A 19,351-nucleotide genomic window follows, 5' to 3' on the forward strand; every position below is an offset into this window, starting at 1 on the left:
TTTAAAAAGATTCATGACTAATCAGTTGGCTACACTTTTTAACATTCAAGGCAAAAATTTAAAAAAAGGATAATGCTGCACCAAAAATAGCATTTAAAAATACATACTTTTTTACGTAATTGATCTCCTTTTTCAGAAGTTAATTGTAATAATTTTAATGCAAAAAAATTAAAAACTCATGTGGAATCGTACAATTTTGAATCAAGCGATGTCCAATCGTGCGATGTCTAATAGTTCAGTGTCCAATCATGCTGTGTCCAATCGTGTAGTATCCAATCTGAACATGTCCAAACGGGATGCACTCCATATTGTAGTGTGATGAGATATATCTTTAAGTTTGAGTTTCTAGAAAACTATCACTTGTATGGTAAAAATGAATAGAACATAAAATGCATATTTTGGAGAGATCTACAACTTTTGTTTAAAACATTTTTCTAAATTTTCAGTATTTGATAAAATAAAACCAAAAGACGTCACATTTTTTAACGATTTTTTATGGTTTTCACTGTGAAAATGAAATTGTCGGTAACTTTCACTATTATTTTCGTAATCAGCGCATCAAAATACGTAAATATACGTGATAACAGCAAAATCGGGGGTTTGAGCTTTTTGGAACTACATCCATTAATTGTAATTGTGATAAAAAAGTACAAAGAATTCTACTAAATTAGTGTTTATGATTTGTTAGAAAATAAAAGTTAATTGCAGTAAAAATTAAATTGCATAAGCATACATGCACAAACATTCATAATAATTATATTCATTACTGATATTTTTTATTGAAACATTTATAATGCAACAAAATAGCAAATTCTTATCAAATAATATTTAAACATACTGAACACGATGTCCAAATAAATGCCGGAAGGGATCGATAGCGAAATCCCCTAGAATAATGAAACCGAACAACACAGCTGCATAATCTTAAGAGACAAACAAATGATGCTGTTACGTCCTGTCGGCTCCACGTTTTTATCTCCTACGAAAATAAAACAATAATCATCCGACCAGTCATAAAAAGGTCGCGCAACAAATAATATTTTAAACATTGAACACGATGTCCAAAGAAATGCATGGATCGATAGCGAGATCCTCTAGATAAATGAAATCGAATAACAAACACAGCTGCATTATCTTAAGAGATAAACAAACAAGGAATCTCCAAATTTTTTAAAAGGCCAGGGCTCACCAATCAACAATAATCAAAAATAGGGAGGAGAAGGATCTCACCAAAATGACAGTTTTTACACATCGAAACCTCAAGAGTATTCCCGCCCAAAATTTTTAACACGCCCTTAAGATTCAATATAAAAGGAGAGTACTCGTGCATTCTTCATTCATTCCATTCATTCCATTCATTTAGTAATTCGATATACGAGCATTCGATTCATTCAGTAATTCAGCACCGTTAAGTCGCGCTCTATTGTACTTTGACTTATTTCAGTCGTTTGCTGTTGTATACCAAGCTGTTTTATGCTCAACATAAAACCTAAATAATTAGAGTCAGTGTAAAACGTCGACCGCCCGCCGAACGAAGCACAGGAGCCGCAGCCGAACCACGACTCAACCAGCCGCTGAACAACGATTTAACCTGCAACCTAAATAGTAAGTCTACTTTCCTCTCTTTTGTTGTCGTTACCTTTTCCCCATACATATATTCAAATTTTGTTTTTATAAATGCCTAAAGTCGCACCGATCTGCCGTTTTTCGCGAATTAGCCGGGACCGTCGATCGAACGAAGCGCTCTTTCTCGATATTAGTAGTTCTGACTCTCCCCCTTCTTCCCCTCAGTACCCACGCTGCCCCCCTCCTTTGAAGATGCATTTTTCGTCGACACACCACTACCCCGAAATAGATTTTCCTTCCCCTTCATATTCCCCCGTACCTCTTTTACCTTCGGTCATCTACATATCAGATGACTCAAGGTCGTCGTCTCCTCCAACCTTTTCCTTAAACAATTCTTCATCAATAATCCTATCGGATAGTTTGTCTAATCACACGATCGAATTTCCCGACTCCCCTCTCGAGTACACTCCAGTAGATCCCGATACCACCACGTTCCCACGCTCAATTTATTATATTTAACTCTTCATCCCGCCCTTTCCCTGCACTGAAGAGGGCTTGAATAATCAAGCCGAAACGTTCGCATTATTGTAGATTATTTCCGTTACTAATTAATACTACCGTTTCATTTATTCTTATTTTTATTTTTGTTTGTTTCCTTACGACCTTTATGTATTACTTTAAGTTTAAGTTATGTATGATTTTCTGACTAAACAATAAATTATTTAGTTATTTAATTACAATTTACAGTTATATTCGGCTCCTTTTTACGCCTTATTACTATATTTTAATTTATTATGGAGCCTTTTTATTAATTATTTTAATATATTCATCTTTCTTGTTTTTCCAGTTTACTACGAACGACAAAATTAATTTGTATGAAACAAATCTGAAAAAGAGCGAAAAGATGATATTATTGATAAAACATCAATATCTGTTACACAAGCAAAAATTATCGATAATGATGTGACAGAGTGGTCTATTGTTTATTTTGAAATTGACGTAGAAGAAAATGTTGAAGATTTCAGCGATCTTATTCCCTCTTCATTACAAACAGTGGAACATTAAGTTGGTATTCAATGAATGAGCACCAAGCAACAATACATAAACTAGTTAAACAGTGCACAAAACCTAATTTAGAATGGAATTGTTTTTCCATCAAGAAGATAGAAGGAAACATTGGTAACATTGGTAACTTTTAGTAGATTTTCACCTCCTATAAAGATGAAGTAATAATCGTCCGACCAGTCATAAAAGGCTCGCGCGACAAATAATGTTTTAAACATTGAAAACGATGTCCAAAGAAATGACCGGAAGGGATCAATAGCGAGATCCTCTAAATAAATGAACAAACACAGCTGCATAATCTATAAGAGATAACCAAATGAAGAATCTCCAAATTTTCTAAGAGGCCGTACAAAGCTCACCAATCAGCAACAATCAAAAATAAGAAGGAGAAGGATCTCACCAAACGACAACTTGGCACGCACGCACGCACGCACGCACGCACGTCAAAATCTCAAAAATATTCCTGTCCAAAATTGTTAACACGCCCTCAAGATTTAATATAAAAAGGGAATACTCGCGCACTACAGGCACATTAATTTCGATCCAGTCCGTAGTTCAACATTAGATTTATTCGGCACCGTTAAGTCGCGCTCTATTCCACTTTGAGTTATTTCGGTTGTCCGCTGCTTAACATAAACTTGAATAATTAGAGTTAGTGCGAAACGACGACCTCTCAGCCAAACCACGATTCAACCAGCCGCAGCCAAACCACGACTCATTCAGCCGCTCAACGACTACTCAACTTGAACTTAAGTAGTAAGTCTACTTGTCTCTTTGTTACCGTCGTTATTTCTTCCCCGTACATTCAAATTTGTTCTTTTTTTATTAAGTGCTTAAAGTCGCACTCGCCGTTCTTCGCGAATCCGCCGGGACCGTCGATCGGACGAAGCACTCTTGCTCCATAATAGTAGTTTCGACTCTCCCCCTTCTTCCCCTTAGTACTCACGCTACTCTACTCCTTTAAAAACGCATTTTCCTCCCATACATTACTACCCCGAAATAGACTTTCTTTCCCCCTCATATTCTCTCGTACCCCTTTCACCTTCAGTCATCGACATATCCGATGACTCACCGCCGTCGTCTCCTCCAACCTTTAATGATTCCTCGTCCGTGATCCTCTCGGATCACTCATCAAACCACACCATAGAACTACCTGACTCCCTTCAGGAATACTCCTCTGCAGACCTCGATATCCTCCCACTCCCCTCTTTAGAATCAGAGCTTTCATCCATGTCTTCTTCCGCTCTTCTCAACCTAATAGACAGCGTTTTCGACGACTTCGAAATCGTAATATAACACTTTTCTCAAATTTTTATTATGTTCTAATAAGTTATTGTATTAAAATCCAACCAGGATAAACTCTAAAGTCACACTCGTTCCCCTTCCCTTCTAGTTGATGACCTCCGTACCAGTGTAACACCCGCGATCTACACACACACACACACACATACACACGTACTCATATACAAATAAATTTAAGGTCGATATTAAAATTACAAAATAATAAGATTTAATGTACAGCGTTAATTGAATAAATGTAAACCAAAATAATTAAATGATAAATAATTTTATTTAACCCCTTCAATCATCTCCGTATAAGATCACACTTGGTCCCATCCCGTGTAAAAGAGATTCGATTCTCTTACCTAAAAGGGACCACCGAGAGAGCGTTCGCATAAACAGAGTAATAACGACACCCGTCGTTTACCTGTTTTGCTAACCTTCAGCTCGCTCGACCGAGTCATTTGTCGATAAAACTTTTGATATCGGAACAGTTCCTGTTACGCCCTTCCTCTGACCCATCCTTTCCACGGGCCTGGACGTAACACTTCTAATGACCCTTTGGGACCAGAAGAAAAATTAGCAGATTATGATGAATATCTAATAAATCTTGTAACACAACTCCATATGATTTAAGGAAATGCTTGTAAAAATGTGATTGAAGCAAAATACAAATAAAAAAAATATGATAAAAAAATTAATCCTCAAATTTTTAAACCAGGAGATCATGTATTTTTGCTAAGAGGACTCAAACCTGGGAAATTTGGAGATCATTATACAGGGCCTCATGAAGTATTAGAAATATTGAATAAAAACAAAATAAAAATTAGAATAAAAAGAAATAGTCGAATTGTACATTTTAATCGTTTAAGAATTTCTAAAATTAAAGGCGAAACTAACCAGCCAATTAAAGAATTAAATAAACCAAATAAATGACAAATAATGAATAATCAAGTAACAAAAATAACTAAAATTTTTCAGATGCATTTCAAAATCAAAGGAATTTTTACAATAATAATTATTATTCCACAACAAAATATGAATTCCAGTAATATATATATTCAATTACTTCAAATTAATGAATTTGAATCTGTAAAAGTAATTCAATGTAAAATTGAAATTGATCGATTAATTAAAAAATGTGGAATGTTTTCTCATACATTGGATGTATTCAATGGAAAATACGCATACGTACAAGAAGTATCTCGTGAAGTATGTCAACGCATGCATTTATACGGAACTTCCGAATTATCAGGAACTCATATAATTGGACTCAAATCAAATCAATCAACAACTCGACCTATAATACTAGCCGGTCATATAGACACAAACGGAGCATGTTTAGGAAGTGGATATTCTGATCCTTATGGAACATGGGCAAATGTTATCGTTTTAGGCAGCATAAAAATAACTTTACAAGATTATATAGCTGATGTGCGAATAAATACAAATAAAATACAACTTAAATCCGAAGTAAAATGCGAACTCAGTGCAACCCATTGTTCAGATATAGAAGGAGGAGATACTTTTTGGGAACCAGTACCCATAGATTCATGTAAATTTACTAATTACGGAATACTTTATGAAGGACATGCTGACAAAATTTTTGACAATATAAATCAACAAACTCAAATAGTTTATTCTTTAACTACGCAAAATACTATATTTGCTTTAACCAGTAAAGAGAAATATATAATTTGTGGATATACGCTTACACGTACAGAACATTCAAAATTAATCATCTTCGAAACCTCACCAGGAACTGCTATCTTTAAAAAGCAATCATGAGTAACAAATCTTGACATATTTACTTATATGAATTCAAAATTTGTATATGTTGAAAAACATATTCGAACACAAATTAATCAACTATATAAAAATATTCTATTACAACAATTGGAACAACAAATGTTAAAAAATGCATTAGCAATAGCTACACGATCACCAGATATTTTTGTATATTACTTAATGAAAGGACCTGGATATATGGCATTGTTGGCGGAGGAAGTAATCCACATAATAAAATGCGTACCAGTTGAAGTAAGATTTGCAAAAGTAGAAGAATGCTATGATGAATTACCAGTCTTACGAGAAAATATAACGCACTTTCTGACATTTCAAACTCATATTTTGTTACGACAAGGCATACAAACGACTTATAACGTATTCGCTCCTTCTATGTATCTCTTAGGAGATTCTTGGTATAAACTTACACCTAAACCATTAGAAACTATACCACCAATAATTATGAAATCATTAACTAAACTATACCAGTTAATATTTAGTGACGGTTGATTGTTGAACCAATTGTTGACTCAACTACGTGTACTGTGGAGGTCGATCGGATAATGTCAAAAAAATAATTCAAGTTGTGTGTTATATAATGTGTTTCCACCACTAAATTTTTGGAAGTGTATTAACAATGTCATGATAGACACTCGGTAAATTTTCAGTGTCAGTTTGTAGATTCAGACCGTTCCTTTGTCTTTTGATAAATAGCATCTCAGTAAATAGCACTAGTAAATCTCACTAAATATTGTTAAAGAGTGACCACCTAACAGTTATTGTTTAGTGATTATTAGTCGAATTGTATTTTGTTCTTTTCTTTTAAACATCATCAATATTTACAGATTTCAACGATCATTGTTATTTGCATACAATATTATCAGGTCAGTGACTTCATTTTAATGTTGACTCCTTGGTTTGTTAAATCTTAATTAAACACCCATCGGAGACGGTCCAAATAGCTAAGTCAATAGCCTAATTACACTTATGTTTATAATTTATTATTTATAATTCTCGTTTTACTTAATATTTTTACAATTATAATTAAATCATTGCGCTGAAGAAGACTCAAAATAGAGCTCAAAACGTCCGCATTCAATGTAGTTAATTGTATTTAATTCTCTTAACATTTGTCGTTTTTTGGAATATCATCGATTAATTACGTAAACTTTGCGTGTGTGCGATATATAATTCCGTTATTAATAATTTATTACTTAAACGGATTGCGACATATGTATGATTACGTCTTAATTTTTTGTTACCAGTTATAATACACCTTATTATTGTATTCATTATATCATTCGCACAAGGGTGCCAAAATATGGGCCAAAAGAATTAGAAACCGTCGGAATAAATGAGCAAGAAAGGTCTTGGCAAGGGCGGCCGTCGATCCTAATTTTATAATAAACAATAATAATATTAATCTAACAAAATATTTACCACAAATTACGCTATTTAGATTAGAAGACTTAATACACGAACATATATAACAAATTTCCCCTTCTTCAAATTCATCTCAATCAAATTCCCCACCATCCTCACCTTCTCTCTCTCCTTCGATAAATTCTAAATCTTCCTCTCAAACACCTTCCCTCCCATCTTTTTTCTGACTATTTTCCAGAATCTTCATTTAGATCACCCTCTCCTTCTTTTATTTCACAATCTTCTATTAGGTCTCCTTCTCCTACTCCTTCAATAATAATTTTAGATGATTCACCTCCTTCTTCTCCTTATTTCCAAAATTCATCCCATATTGATAATCAACCAAATAATTTTCATAAAAAATTCCTTAATTTAGAAAAAGAATCTGAAGATCAATCTTCAGAATTTGAAACCCATCAACCTAATTCTTCTCCTCAACCAAATCCTAAATCAAAAGAAACATCTAAAGAAACTCTCCTAAATTATTTCTTATCTCAATTACCTATAATTAAAGAATTAATTCCTGAAGGAGCTTTTCGAGTAGGTCCCGGTCCTATAGATCATCAAGAACTCTTTAATATTCTTTCGACTAGTCCTTCTGAAACAATTATCCCTTGGTTTCTTCTTGGGCACCGTTTTCCACTCGCTGTTTCTATCCAGGCCCTTTGGAAGAAGTTCCCTCTTTCTATCCTTGTATTTTTGGAATCATAGTATTCCTTTTAAAAAAATTTTCCTTTAAATAAATCATCCCTAATTTATTATTGTACATTTTTCTCCAATCAGAAATCAACCCGATATTTTCTTTCCAAATTTCTGTTTGATGACTTTTCAATTATTGTAATCACACATTCATACATACACATTCATATTTAATTATAATTATTATTAATTTAATTGAATTTGTTATTTTTATTAACTGTCTTATTCATATATTATTTTAATTTCAAAATCATTTTTTATTTAAATTTTGAATGAAATTATAAATAAATGGATATTAAAATTCTAAATTAATAAATCAATTGTTTATTCAAATAAATAATTTCCTTATATTATTTCCTCATTCCGAAATCGCACAAGGTCCCATCCCGTGTAAAAGAGATTAAATTCTCTTACTAAGAAGGGACCATCGAATAAACAAATTAAATAAGTAATAACGATTTGAGTGATCGTTGACTTAGTTTATGGTTCGTACGTTCATTCGACTTCGAGACTCTTATCAGGATCTCGAGTTTCAACGTAAGTAGGTCACGCTCCACATTGACTCTTCCTTCTTTTGAGTTAAACTGGACGTAACATATATATAACACATAAGATGTTGTACACTTACATTTGCATAAAATAAATTAAAACTTTAACAAATTTTTTAATTCTATGTAATTTTATTAAAACTATATTAAATATAAATATATATAACATATATATAATTAATTATAATTACATATACATTATCAATTATATAACAAGAATTGATACTCATATATAACCGCAATATAATATGATATATTACATGTTACATCTATGAGTAGGAAATAATAACATTACAGTAACATATCAATAACTTTTATGCAATATTATCTGTTATAATCATTCCTATAGCAGTTATATAACATTGATATAACTGTGTTTGCTGGATAGTTTGTCTGAAGTGCCAACTGGTTGGTTTTACTTGGAGAATAATGAGCCTATGTGCTGGTGGCCACCGAATTCGATCAAAAATATTTCTACTTTAATTGCAAAGCAAATTGAACCGGATAAAAAAACTTGGATGTTGTTGACTGTAAAAAATGAAAAATTTTGTGGTAAAGTTCTGTTGCATTGTTGAATAGTCAGTTTTCTAAAACAAATTTATTGTTTATATTTTATTTTACAGATTTGTTACAAAAAACCCGTAAAATAGCTAATGATTTATAAGATTGCTCTTCTATGGATGAAAATAAGTTAAGCAAAGGTTAACGAAAGAAAAATGTTCACTGTTTTTCAGAAAATGTTAATAATGAGGAGAATGATAATGATATTAAAAAAAATAATTCCCAAAGGGTTAAGAAGACTATTACTGATTTACATGTATCTCAGAGGGCATGCAAATATCAGAAACCTTTAACATCATCAATTAATCGTATCGATACATCATCCGATGACGAAAATGTTAATGATAATAAAATTCTTGGGAAAAAACAATTACTTGAATGGCCAGAATATCAAAATTGTGACAGAAGTGATAATAATAATGATATTAATTCAAACACATCAACGATGAAGTACTATCTGATAACGAACGTAAATATATATTTATCTATTGTGCATATATAAAAATAAAAGTAATTATAATAAAATTAGTTAACTAATTATTTAATGCAGTGGTTCAGGAAACTCATCATGAAGATAATATAAGAGCAGTTTTCATTGAATCAGCAACTCAAAGAAAAGATATAAACAATACGAACAATATAGCAAGTCAGACAAAAAATAGAAACAATGCAAACAATGCAGCAAATCAAACAAAGATAGAATAAATGATGTAAACAATACAAAGTTAATATTTACAGACACCATACGCCGCGCCGGATCGATGGTAAAATAGATTTTTTTTTAAATTAATTTTAAAAGGCATTACAATTTATTTCTCCAAAAATTATTTAATTCCCTTTTTGTGTTTATTTTTTTTTAATGTAAATATATTAATACAAATGATGGCACAATATGAAATATTATTGATGTGTCTAACCAAGTGGATAGAATTATTCTCCATGCTCAAATAAATGTACGAACAGATAAAATTAAAAAATATTCTCTCCATTGAAAAGTATTAGTAAAAAAAGCTTTAGAAACAATTTTAAAAGAAGACATTCAGCTTATAGAACAATTGGTATGTATAATGTAAATAATATATAAATAATGGGTAACATTAAAAATTTATTTTAATACAAAAATTATAATTTAACTTTAATTTTAGAAAGCATTCGTACAAAAAATTGGTGGTGAAACGGCTAAAGAAAATATTAGAAATGTCTTGGCAAAAGTATTTTCTAATGAATGTGCTATGAAATGTTCTTGGAAGGGTCACCGTGAAAATTTTGGTGTGGCCAACTTATTACTAATGAAAATAACAGAAGGTACAGCATTATTTAAAAAATTTATATATATAAAAAAAGATACATTAATGACTTCTATATATTATTAATTTTACTATTATACAGGGTGTCCCATAATTCGTGAACCACCCGTCAGGTGAAGGTAGAGTAGGTTAAACTGAGTAAAAAAGTTATGTACCATTTTGCAATTTTCGCAATAGTTAATGAGATATTAATTATAAGAGATCAACCAATCGGCGCCCGGCAGAAGCGCGCGGCACGAAGAAGCCTCCCCATTGTTACTTGATACTAGGCGCGCCGATATGTGTGTGTGACTATGTGTGTGACTCTTTAGGTTGTCAATGCAGAGTGTTCCTCCCACTGTTTCGTCGGCGCGCCTAGTATCAAGTAACAATGGGAGGCTTCTTTGTGCCGCGCGCTCCTGCCGGGCGCCGATTGGCTGATCTTTTATAATTAATATCTCATTAACTATTGCGAAAATTGCAAAATGGTAGATAATTTTTTTATTCAGTTTAACTTACTCTACCTGCACGTAACGAGTGGTTCGCGAATTATGGGACACCCTGTATATATATATATATAATAAAAGCTTTTTATTTTAATTATTTTATTTATAAAAATGATGCTGGATTCTAACGGGAAATTAACATATTGTAATTTTAATAACACAGGAGCAGAATGGTTCAGATTTGCAAAGCAAAGATATGCTCGACAAGAAAAAAATCGATAGTAAAGGCAGATAAGCAGATCGATTTTGTGATACTTTTATCTTAAGTAATAATGTTACATAAACTTATAAAATAAGTAAAGTTTAAGTAAAGATCAGTAACAGTTCGATAAAGTGATATAGTTTATATAGTTATTATAAAGTTTATATAGTTAAAAAATATAATTCTTAAATTTTATTTTCTTGTTTATATATATGTATATATGTATATTGCTGTATATATATATATATATATATATATATGTATATATATATATATATATATATATATATACAGCAAAATTCTTTTATTATGTCATAAATTTCTTTTAATTTTTTTTATTTTTACAATTATTACAAATTACTACAATTATTCATTTAAATGCAAAAATTTTTCTTTTAAATATGTATTAAAATAATATATATACATTAAAGAAAACTGTATATTTATACTGTTTTTTACAATAAAAATTATTTTAAATTTTACGTATGATTGATTATTAAATAAATGTTAACTATAATTATATATATTAATTATATGTGTATGTATATACACACACACATATATATATATATATATATATATATATATATATATACAATATATATATATTTTGTAAAAAGAACAGGAAAAAAATATTTAAATGAAAGTATTTAAATACTCTATTATCACTCATCGACACTGATGCGTAACAGCGGAGTTGTCGAAACTCAAGCTATACGTTGTAGTCTGTAACAAACAAATATAAAATCCAAATTGTAGCAGAGTTTAAACTAAGTAATATTCAAAAATTTATTATTATACTCATCAAATTTTATATTCAATGCATACAATAATAGGCAAATATATGATTATAGAATAATTTTGTAAATTAAAAAAAAGAATTTTTTTTTAAAATAAAAACTTTTATAAGATTTATGTAAAAATCTTTATCTATGAGTTTTTCTTCATTAAATCATTCAAATAAATGAATCAAATTAATTCGTATAAAGGATTTATAATAATTAATATATTTACCTTAAGATTGCTCCGCCGATGCAGGATGCCTCTCCTAGGCCTCCTCCTTCTCTCAGATTGTCTGTCAACTTTCGTTGGCGTTTTGTGTGTGCACGAGCCAAAATCCAAAACACGACTGAGCAATATATACCGCTTTAACTGCCGCCGCAATAAGACACACTGCTATACTCGATTCAAACAGAAAGAAAACATCTGCTCAAAATAATCTAGTTTACACAAAGGCTTTTTATCCTCTGAGGCGAGGGGACAGGAACCGACCCCTGTGCGCGCTCTCCGCTACCTGCCCAAGTGGCACATGTTCGTTTTATAAACGTTTATAAAACAAACAATTCTATCTGAGTGCTCAACGCGCGCCCATAAACTTCTGTGTAACTCCGGTTAGAGACCGAATATCGATTTAAGACAATGGGAATATATTCTCGAGATAGATAACTATCAATTTATGTAAAAAAAAAATCGATTTTTTGAACCGATTATACGAGAATCTCCCCATAAAACTCTAAACATCAAACATTTTAACAAAACAAATTTCTTATTTTTATTAGGAGACTGCACTCTCTAAAATTCTCTAAATTTATTGTTAGAAGAACTTAGCTGATAAGTTGATATTACAACTATATCGCCGCATCTCTAGCTTGAAGCTCTCTATGCATCTTTTACTGTTCTTCACGTCGCTCTTTCTTTTCTAACTCATGTAGGATAGTCCGCTGTATGTCCATCTCTAAGGTTAATAAACAATATTTATACATATTTATATATATTTATATGTAAATATATATATATATATATATATATATATATATATATATATATATGTATGTATTAACAGTGTTGCGTTTAGATAATTTAAAATAATCTAGATATAGATAAGATAAAATATATGAGTCTGTATCTGAGATAAGATAAAGATAAGCTTAATTTAAATATATCTAGATAAAAGATAAATTAGTTGAGTATTTTATCTAGATACTTTTAAGATAATATTTAAAATTAACAATTTATATAAAAATAATACACTTCAGAAAACTATAAAAATATAAGCATATATTTCAGTTTAATACATTAAAGGTTTAAAGTTAAATTACAAATTTTTATTTTTTAAAAATAATAGTTTTTCGAACATATTATCGGATAAACGATTTCTTCGAAGTACAAATATCTGTTGCCCGCAACTGAAAAGACGCTCCACTGGCGCAGATGATGGTAATGTTGTGTTATATTTTATAGGTATATGATGTATATATAGTGTTATATATGGGTTATATTTGGTAGATATGATATGATTGAACGCAGAATGAGAAAAATGGCATTGATTACATTATCTTAGATATTTTATAAAAGATACTACTTTTTTTAATCTGAGATACAGATAAAGATGTCATATACTTTAATTATATAGATAAAAGATAAAATAAACAATAAAGACATCTAGATAAAAATCTAAATAATTTTATTTAGATAACGGAAAACACTGTGTATTAATAATAACATTAATTTTTTTTTATTAATAAAGTTATTAGAAAGAGACAAAGAATAAACAAAACAAAAGAGACAAAGGAAAAGAAAAAGAAAGAGAGAGAGGGAAGAAGAAAAAGAAATAGGAGATATTATAAATTTTTTAAAAAGATTAGAGGAATACCTAATTCATTTTAAACAAACTTTTACAAGAAAAAAATTGATATCATACGTTTATCAAATACATTTTATTTGTACCAATTATACATAATCATTGATGATAATTCTAATAATGACACAATGAAAGTCGGTTTAGAACGAGTAAATATAAAAATAAATTGTTTTGAATTAAATATTCGAGATAATAAAGCAAAAAAATATTTATATACTAATATTCCGTTTTATACATACACACACGCACACGCATACACACACACACATACGTTTTACACTTGGCGTATTGTCTATACTGATCTCATTTATTTTTGAGCCGTATAATCGATTTTAACTTGACTTATTTTTTTTCTTTTGTAAAGATTTTTTGTAAAGATTTCACTGCTTTTTGAAAATAACAAAATATATAGTAACTGTAAAATATACAATCAATGCATACATGGTAAAAAATTTTGTGTTAAATTTAACATATATCTTGTGTCCCAATTTATCCATTCTAATTTTAATGTTAATTTAACAGAAGGCAAATATGTAAACAAATAACACAAATAATATGTAAAAAATTAACACAAAAATGTGAATTAGTATAAGATTTACTTATTAATTGTGTTGTTTTAACTTTTAGAAACGGTGAATATTAACTCAACGCAGAAAAGTTAAAATAACATAACGACAGTATGTTATATTAACACAAGAGTATGTTAAAATTTTAACACAAAAATTTCTACACAAGAAAATTTCAACAAAAATACAAAATGTTTTTTACCGTGTACAATCTAAAAAAATAGGAATATTTTAAACAAAATATACATATAAAGCAGATTATATTTTTTCTGTGAAAATTATATATGCATTTTTCGCATTTCGATAATTTTTATATAAAATAATTATTTAATTATTTATATTTATTTTATATTATATTTATTTATTAAATTTATTATTTATTTATTATTTTTATTTATTTATTTATTTATCTTTTTTACTTTATATAGTTTATAAATTGTAATATTAATATTAATGTAAGTATTCACATAAGGTCACCCCTTTCAGAAGTTAATGACCTTGACATATGTTGTCAAGATCATTACCCTCTGTAACGCTTAAAAGGTTTTAGCCGTCGCTCGTTGTTTACTAAAAAGTTACATACAAAAATTGTTAAAAATTGACGTTTTTTCCAATTATTTTATCAAATATTGGAAATTTAAAAAAATGTTTCAAATAAAAGTTGTAAGTCTCTTCAAAATACACGTTTTATATCCTATCCATTTTTATTATACGAGTAATAGTTTTCGAGATTACTTGATGAATGAAGTATTATACGGATAATACTTTAATTAATGGTATATTTTTCAAGTAATATAGAGTCAAGAATTTTAATACAAAAATATTGGGATCACACTAGTTTTTAAGTTTTTAAGCTATCAAAGTTTGATGTAGCGCACTCAAGTATGTAACTATATATTTACATGAGTACTAATTTGTTATCTGTTGTTGACATTTTTTAAGTCAGGTGATACTGATTTTCACTGCACCGCTAATTTTTATTTATAACTTTGTCGTTTCTTATATGCGTATATACTGCATTCATCGTACATTATGACGATCACACTAGTTTTTAAGTTTTTAAGCTATCAAAGTTTGATATAGCGTACTCAATATTGCTCATCTTTTTATGTTTCATCTCTATATTAAAATAGCAAGTCTAACTTAATATTTATTACTGTATTTACTAGATTTATACTGTACACATCTTCAAGAGATCATTTTTTAGCACGCTATCAAATTATTTAATAACAAGGACAATTTATATAAAGAGCTAATATCTTATCTTATAATTGCTGAAGTGCTTTGTAGACTCATCTTTTAGACAACTATAATTGTTCTATTAATTTGTTGTTCCTTGTGTTCTGTATTTTTAGTTCTTATTATTATAAATATATAGAATTTAATTTAACATATATTTTTCTTCCAAATAATCGTTAGAAAATGAAAATTTATAAGAAAAATATCAACTAATGGAAGGATTGTTATTTGTTTATTATTCGCGAGAATCTTTACGGATCTTTGGATTTTATTTGTTGAACATATTCCAAAACAAAATCATTACATTCTACTAATTAAAACTCTATTAACATAATTAAATTTCTTTAGAAGACTTAGATCATCACAAGCGCGCGTAACGTGCGCTATTTATTTTGTGTATGTTCATATACATATATACAGGGTGGGCCATTTTAAACAGTACGGTCAATTTTCTCGTAAACTAAGCGAAATATCGAAAAATGTTTCAGATAATAGTTGTATGGTTTTGAGGGGGCCATAAAATGGTACCATTGGTTTGACCTTGGATAGTCACTTGAAGGTCACGTGAAGGTTACCTCAATTTTTTTAAATGGCACCCCCTATTTTTTATTACATTTTCTTGTAGCTGACCTCGAGAGCTTTCCAAAACACTATAATAAAATATTTTTTCTTTAAATACTTTTCGAATTATAAGGCTTAAAAATTGCAATATTTTGTCATAAAATACAAGATATCTTGTAAAATATTAATTTTTCGATTATCTTACCCTAATACTTTTATGCATAGAATAACGAGACGAATCAATTGGTGTAAAGAAAACACAGAGTTATCTTTAAGAAAAAATTTGAATTTGCAACTAGCAGTTACACATTTTTACTTTAACATAATGATGTGTTTTCATTACGCCAATTGATTTGTCTCATTATCCTGTTCATAAAAGTATTTGAGTAAGATAATCAGAAAGTGAATATTTTATTTTGTTTATATATATATATATATATATATATATATATATATATATATATATATATATATATATATATGATCCACGCCAATTAAATCGCTTTTTCATGTTATATATATATATAACATGAAAAAGCGATTTAACTGGCGCGGATCAGCCCGACACGGCGTGATCGGAAAGAACCAGAATGCGCAAAATCCACAGACCGTCGAACGATCCTCGCGCAAGGAACCAGGGCTGTACAAAATCGCACTCTTAAGAGGCGTCCTGCGAACTCTTCTGGCGAAGAGTGTCGCGACTGATTGTAATCATTAGCGATGGATCCTGGATAATATTTGCGATCGAAATAGAAGGTTTTGACCTCAACAAAAAGTCCTTCGAAGAAATTCCGACAGATTTGGCGTGTCATAATCGGGGGTACGTAGACTCTCGATACTTTCGTGAGCACGCGACTCGCCAGCGAGATGACGTGTCGCTACATAATTGGCCATAATTACGCCGTGTGCGCAGGATTGATCAGGCTATTGATTCGGGATAGAAGGATCCGCAGTCAGTCTGGTGTGAGCACTTGATTGAGGCGAATCCTACAACAGAATTGTAAGTTAGTAACAAATTCAATCATATTCTTTTTACATTCAATGTTGAAATTGGTCAATTTCTTATGATTTATAATTTGCATTTCTATAGAACTGGATTTCACCTGAATGAGGGAGCGAGAGGAACCCATGCGGATAACGAGCAGAGACAGCTAATGAACTCAGGAACAGGACGGATATGTCGGACTCCAGGACTCTCGTGAACGTGTATTGTGCCGGTGAGTTATCTGCACAGATTTCTATATATTACTAACTGCTAACTTCTTAAGATAAATATTTAATAATTAATATAATTAGATAATTTTATAAATTTATAAATTTTTATTTGCGGCGGAAAAACACTTTTAAAAGATAAAATTACTCCCGATATATAAAGCAGTTTTTACGAAAAAAAGTTTTGTATAAAACATTTTTTGATATCTCTAATCATTTTCGAGATATAGCGAGAAAAGTAAAAAGCCGTTTTATATGTAATGAGGGATGATGTCATCTCTTAAAAATGTTTTTCCGCCGCAACTAAAACTTTGTAAATCCATTTCTTTGTTCGTTTTCTAAACTTTTTAAAAAAATTTTAATAGTTTTTATATATCTTTCTTTGTGTTTCAAATTTGTTTTAGAATGCTTAGTAAAATATCTTTTCTCGAAAAATAAATGTTGCAAACATTTTAAAGGAGATCGTTTCTTTGTTGGATGTTTGGTTGAAATGATCTGGTTTCTTTTTTTTTAATTGGCTTTTCTTATTCTCAGTTTCTTCCTTTTTTTGCACTCCTTGACGAGAGTTCTGTAACTAAATTGTTATAAATGCATATTATTATAAACTGTTAGAAATATATATTATTTACTTATTACTCCAAAAAGAAAATTAAAAATTGAAGGAATAACTTACTATACAAAGTAACGTATTTAATACGTTTCAATAATGGTTCTTTGTAACGTGAATTGTTTTAGAGATGTATACAGAAACATTTTAGAGAAGTAACATAAACGGTTAATGTCCGCATTCAGATACTTACATATAAAACATTATAGAAAGATTTCTTGATATTGTATCATAAACATTTTATGGAAATAGTATTTAAATTTAACTATGGTATATTACTATAATATATTTACAGCTACATACACAATAATATATTTATAGTCAATAGCAAAACTTTTAACTACATAATATACCGATTTAAACTATTTTTAAGCATAATATATATTGTTATGTTAATATATTATACGTAAAAATAGATTAAAGTCAACAAAGTTATGTTGTTAAAAGATTTACTATTAACAATTATATTATACATAATCGCCGACTATATATATATAATCGGAATTGAAATAGACGTAATAATAACACTTCATGAAATAATACATGGATTAATACATTTATTTATTTAATTGTATAAATATAACTCACAATTTATTAAAATAATTATTATTTTAATTTAACATTTATACAAAACATAAAATAATATAAATTGAAGATTACAAACTCTCTATGAAAAATATTATATTTGAAACAAAACATAGATGAAGCAAAAAAAAAACATCTTTCTTATTATCATAGCATAATATTACGTAAAGCATAGTATTACGTAATATATAAATATTTGTATCGATAATACTAAAATAAAAAATAATTATTTTATATTTGTATATACAATATATATACATATATACTGTATAGTATTTTATAATAAAATATTTTAATAACTTTATAAATTTTAACTAGACTTTCGTAAATTGCAACTGAAATTAAATAAATGTACGAATTTAATCACTTAAATACGTTTAAAAAAGAATAAGTATTTAAAATAATATAAATATTATATAAAGTAATTATTGCCATTATATAAATATACTATTTTAATTTGAATTAATTATATAATTATTAATTTCATGTATTAAATGCTATAGAAAATAAACTCGTGGAATAAAAAATCAAATTTTTTTGTTTAAAAATAAAAATGAAAACATTATATGTTTACGTCGTTTCTCGCAGTATTGTTTCTTGCATTTTCATTCTTTACATTTTTATTTCTTGCATTTTCACGATTTAATCGCAGGGTTGAGTGTCTAAACCATGCTTTTAAAATCTATTCAAATTGTGCTTCTGTATAGTAGAACAAATATTTTTTACGACATCTAAAGAAATGAATATTTATAAGATAAAAAAATCAAATAAATAAAAAAATAGAATATGTGTAATATACGGGGAAACAATATTTTGTATGCAATTTACTCTTCATGCACATAATTAATTTCAAATCTTTTAATCTAAAATTATTTTTTTATATTTCTAACGCATTAAATATCAATTTAAAAACAAAGATAAAATTGTACATACCAGCTATGATTGTGCTTCCTCAGATACTAATATAATTACGAAATTATTAATATTTTCATGACAATCCATTGGTAATGGTAGATGCA

At 29.1% G+C, this 19,351-nt stretch overlaps 1 protein-coding gene and 1 pseudogene across 8 annotated transcripts in view; both read left to right on the forward strand.

Moving 5' to 3' along the window:
- The first annotated feature begins 4,950 nt into the window (after positions 1 to 4,950).
- Positions 4,951 to 6,207, forward strand: LOC140670355 (uncharacterized; annotated as a pseudogene).
- A 10,683-nt stretch (positions 6,208 to 16,890) lies between these two features.
- The window catches only part of LOC140670274 (uncharacterized), a 74,262-nt gene continuing 71,801 nt past the window's right edge, over positions 16,891 to 19,351 (forward strand). For 6 of the 8 annotated variants that reach the window (XR_012047530.1, XR_012047531.1, XR_012047536.1 and 3 more), the window contains exons 1-2: positions 16,891 to 16,928; positions 17,019 to 17,145. The gene's annotated coding sequence lies outside the window, so the exon portion shown is untranslated. Of the gene's footprint in view, positions 16,929 to 17,018; positions 17,146 to 19,351 lie in introns of those variants that run through there. The other 2 variants (XR_012047528.1, XM_072900845.1) reach the window with 1 other exon arrangement.

The sequence above is a fragment of the Anoplolepis gracilipes genome, chromosome 10 (genome assembly GCF_047496725.1).
Source record: "Anoplolepis gracilipes chromosome 10, ASM4749672v1, whole genome shotgun sequence".
Taxonomy (NCBI): domain Eukaryota; kingdom Metazoa; phylum Arthropoda; class Insecta; order Hymenoptera; family Formicidae; genus Anoplolepis; species Anoplolepis gracilipes.